Genomic DNA, 5236 nt, shown 5'->3' with positions numbered 1-5236 from the left:
ATTTTTTAGAAATCGAGGAATCGCGAAATATATAGAAATATAACCAAACGTCAGAATTAGACACTTTGACAATATGCCAATGATAACAGTAAAGAGAAAAGAACGATTCAACCGCATGTCGGCGCACGTGATTAACCGCTTACATGAGACGCGCTCATGTAAACATAGAAGCGTCACAACGCGTCTATGTTTACATAGAAAAAACTGTGGAAAAGCAGCACAATCTAATAAAAAACCTGTAAAGAACTACTACTGTAAGTCTGATATTTCATGTTTATATCATGGTGACAGGCTGAAAGCTGCTGTTCGTTGTTTTCACAGAACATTTATTGTTAATAGTCTACTGGTGTTATACCTTCAGAAGTCAGAAAGAGCTTTATTACAAAGTATGTTTACACAGACAAGGAATTTGACTAGTGACAGGAGCTTCCAGTGCAGAAGAACGTATGGAAATAGTGCAGCAGACATAGGAACACCGTAGAGATGGAGTATAACACTAATATAAGAAAAACAGAAAATTAAATAATGCACTATATACAGAAGCAGAAATATAGAGAAATCTAACTGTTTAAATGAATGTACAGATATATTTACAAGTGTGCAGTATACAAATGTACAATTTTGGATTCTATGTATAAAGTCAGTCATTTTGAATTTTAATTACATTGTTGAGATTGTTTTTTAAAGCATTTTCATTGTAGCCTATTTCTAAACATATAACATGTATAAGTTTGTACAGGATGTAGTTGTAGTTCATGTATCTTTTCTGCAAAGATATTTAACAAGTGATTTGTTTAACGTTTACATTATGTTGACAACATGTGTGCTGCACTTGGAATAGAATTTTCTTTAACTAGAGGGTTAATAAAGAAAAAGTTATTTGAATCATGTTGTAGTTACATTTTTAAGTTGACTAGTTAAAATCGTAAAAAAAATCGAGAATCGGTCAAACATTCTGAAAAAAATCTAGATTTTATTTTTTTGCTAAATCGCCCAGCACTACTAGTTACTGTGATTTAATTACTTTTCCCTTGAAAAATTAAAGTAAGGGATTGCTCTTATTTTTTCTGTAATTTAATTACAGTTACTTCTTACGTAATTGAACTTAATACTGTGTAGAACATTTATATACAACACAATAGTGGATTTAACATCAAAATTTAAAGTCTAACCTTAAAATGCATGCTTTTTATGTACCCCTCTCACTTTTAAATTCTTTGGTGAGTTAATAAGAATATTGGTAACACTTTAGTGTCCAATTCTCAATATTAACTAGTTGGTTATTAACATGGCTATTACAGGGATATTGGTTGTTTATTATTACTTAAAAAGCACGTTAATGTCTTATTCTGAAGACCTTATTCTAAATCCTTAGTGCTACCCAATTCTTAAACTTAATTGTCAACAACTACTTTACTAAGTATTAATATGCAGTAATTAGGAGTATATTGAGGCAGAAGTATACTTAGTTTATAGATAATAGTTAGTTAATAGTGAGAATTGGACCCTATAATTTAAAGTGTGACCAGAATAATTTATGTATTATTTATTTGAAAGAATTAAAAGAACCATTTCATGTCTATCCTTGTATCATTAAATTATTGAGGTTGATATAGGATTTAGAAAGTAATGTAATTAACTAGTAATTAATTACTTTTTTTGGAGTAACTTATCCAACACTGATCGTTATAGGGACAAATGTTGTGTACTTGCACAAAGTAGATAAAACAGACTATTTCCTTGTAAAAGGGAATATACGTGACCCTCTCTGTGAAATCCAGGCTAAAGTCTCAATCTAATTATGAGATAATAAGCATCAAAGTTTGATTTCAGCCATTAATTTCACATGGTCTTACTCAGTCAATATTAAAGATATCAATGTTACATTTTCACAGAATGTTCTTTACCTTATGAAGTATGATTTTATGTAGAAAACAGTAAATCACCCAAAAAATGACTTTAGCTGGGTTTTCAAAGCCAGGGTCACATATTTGACCAAAAGTGCACTAAGATGTTATACAAGTCTTTCATGACAAAAGGAAAGTTACTCCAAGGGGGAAAGTTTTATTGGAATTCTATCCTAAAGAACGTTAACTGGAGACTGTTACTCTACAAATTTCGTATTTCAAAAAAGTAAGATAAATTAATTTAAAGATCTTGCATAAAATTTACCCAGACAATATTTTACTCTCGAAGTTTATAAGAAAACCTATCCATGTTTTTGTTGAACTTACAATTCTAAGTTGAAACAGCTTGTACATCACATAATGATCAAAATGCTCAAATGACTACAAAAACAAAAAGTATTCAATGCACCTATCATGTTTTGCAGCTTGCAAATTTTCTGATTTGTGACCCTGGAAGTCCCTGGGGTATATTTGTAGCAATAGCCAAAAATACATTGTATGGGTCAAAATTATTGATGTTTCTTTTATGCCAAAAATCATTAGGATATTAAGTAAAGATCATGTTCCATGAAGATATTTTGTAAATTTCCTACTGTAAATATATCAAAACTTAATTTTTGATTAGTAATATGCATTACTAAGAACTTCATTTGGACAACTTTAAAGATGATTTTCTCAATATTTAGATTTTTTTGCACCCTCAGATTCCAGATTTTCAAATAATTGTATCTCGGCCAAATATTGTCCTATCCTAACAAACCATACATCAATGGAAAGCTTATTTATTCAGCTTTCAGATCATGTATAAATCTCAATTTCGAAAAATTGACCCTTATGACTGGTTTTGTGCTCCAGGGTCACATATGATTTTTTAAGGGTTGAAACTCATGAAACCCACTTGAAATATTGTACAATATCATTAAGTCTATTCATGACAATTAAGCACTCTCATTAATGTAGTTGTCAAACCGATATTATTTAAATTAGCATTTTATATTTATATAATTATATAAATAAGTATTTCTGTATCACTGCATTACTTTTGATTTATAACCTGTAATTTAGTGTCATTTTATTATTATTTATTAAAACCTAATGTTAATTTTAAAAATTAAAAAGTAAAATTATTGTGATAATGTGTTAAATTGCCATGAAAATAGCATCACAATGGAAAAATATGGTTCTAAAATAGGCTGTTTTCTTCATGCAATATAGAATTACAGTACTTATTTTTATTCTGACGTGTTTTCATTAGATTCACCCAAAGAGACTGTGTGTCCGTCATCACCGGGTTTGTGTTTATGTGTATTTTTCAAGTCCTGATGTGCAATTTGTGAGAGTAAAGTTCCTTTGTGAAAACACTAGTTTCTGAAAAGTTTGAAATTTGATGAAAACCCAGACTTCTCACACTTGGTATTTGCTCTACATGCAGTTTAAAATGCAGTTTTATTATAGCTGATCAATGTTTTGCAAGAGAATAGGGAGGTGAATTAAATTAGCAAAGTGTCATTTTTGCACCTGCATAACATGACAAAATGGCATTGCAAAATAATACATTTTCAAGTCTGTTTAACGAAATTTAATTAATGCGAACATCTTAAGCTTAGTGATTAATTTTCTTCAAATGGATGCACTTCGGTGTCATGAGCATTGCCACAAAAATGAAAAATTTCCATGTTGTAACGTTGTTATTTCACAATTTCGGTAATTTTGGCGAGAGGTGAGCGCAACATTAGAGAGAATGAAGGGCATTGCTTCACAGAACAAAATTTCATAATAAAGCAATTGACAAAAAGGTTAATCTATAACCACAAGAGCAACAGAGCAAATGCAATAGAGTCTATAAAACGATTCCTACACAAACACAAGAACATTCCAGACAAGACACTGAGAGAAACAGCCAACTGACTCCTGAAGAAAACAATCCCCAGTCACACCTGAGCTCAAGCTCATGATTAAGTGTACATGTGCCAGCCAGTGACTCATGGGTATTAAAATCTCCCGTCAGCAGCAGAAGAACCTCCAGAGACGCTCAGAAAAACCAAAACAACTTAGTGTGTGTGTGTGTGTGTTTGTGTGTGTGTGTGTGTGTGTGTGTGTTTGGGCCCTGAAGATCTGTCCCACTCCTCCAGAGGCCACAGCGAGTTCAACATTCAGAAATACACCTTCAGGCCCACAATTTGAGCATCTATCATAACAAGAGCACAGTAAACTCAGCTCAGCATGCAAGATGGTCATTCTGTGTCGCCTCAACCAGAGGTCCCCAGCTAAAAATATTGATTTTGATCATTTTTTGCTGTTGAAAGAAGTACATGAATGAAGAAGAAAAGGCAAAACATTAAATATCATGGATGTATTTCCACTCAGTAATCCACTATTTTGTAGAAGGGGATCAAAATGACAATTTGAAAATGTGTATAATTTAACAATTTGTCGCACTGAGATCACTATATATAAAGGATTGAACCATATAAATGAGGATAGCAAAAGAAAAGTTTAGGAACCAGGATGTGAAAGTATATTGAGAGTACTATTAATACTTCTCGAGTTACAGTCATACAAACTTTGGAAAAAGAATATTTGTGGCACTCGGATAGGTGTGTTATATGCAATCATTTTGACAGAGGGAAACAAGGTATATTTCTATTTTCAACATTATTTGTTCTTCAAACATTCCTTTTATTAAAGAAACAAGCATCAGCTGTATGCAAAGTGACGCATATTTGGTTTTTGACAACTGAAAATGTGTACAATTTAACAATTTACTCCTGGAGACATTGAGATACCAATATCTCTGCTGAATTAGGGCATTAAAAATGAAGATAGCAAAAGAAAAATGTGTTAAGAACCAAAATCGGTAACACTTTACAAAAAGGTTCATTAGTTAACATGAACTAAGAATGAACAATACTTCTACAACATTAATGTTAATTTTAGCATTTACTAATGCATTATTAAAAATCACAAGTTGTGTTTGTTAACATTAGTTAAAGGGGTCATATGATGCGATTTCAATTGTTCCTTTCTCTTTGGAGTGTTACAAGCTCTTGGTGCATAAAGAAGATCTGTAAAGTTGCAAAGACTAAAGTCTCAAATCCAAAGAGATATTCTTTATAAAAGTTAAGAGTCAGCCACGCCTACCTAAAACGGCTCGTTCTAACACGCCCCCACATGTCTACGTCACGATGTGCGAAGATTTGCATAACACCGCCCAAATGTTCACACAAAGAAAGAAGGAGTAACTTTTATTCTCGCTGTAATATTGAAAAGTGAAAAGTGAAAAAGTGAAAAGTGACGTGACATGTGGCCAAGTATGGTGACCCATACTC

At 32.1% G+C, this 5236-nt stretch overlaps 1 protein-coding gene across 1 annotated transcript in view; it reads right to left on the bottom strand.

Annotated features, from left to right (window-relative positions):
• Nucleotides 1-5236, bottom strand: part of LOC107756226 (protein MB21D2) — a 10461-nt gene that overhangs the window by 2353 nt on the left and 2872 nt on the right. The window lies entirely within an intron of this gene.

The sequence above is a fragment of the Sinocyclocheilus rhinocerous genome, unplaced genomic scaffold (assembly GCF_001515625.1).
Source record: "Sinocyclocheilus rhinocerous isolate Xijiao unplaced genomic scaffold, SAMN03320098_v1.1 scaffold592, whole genome shotgun sequence".
NCBI lineage: Eukaryota > Metazoa > Chordata > Actinopteri > Cypriniformes > Cyprinidae > Sinocyclocheilus > Sinocyclocheilus rhinocerous.
Note: the sequence above shows the minus strand (reverse complement) of the source record. Positions and strands in the feature narration are given on the sequence as shown.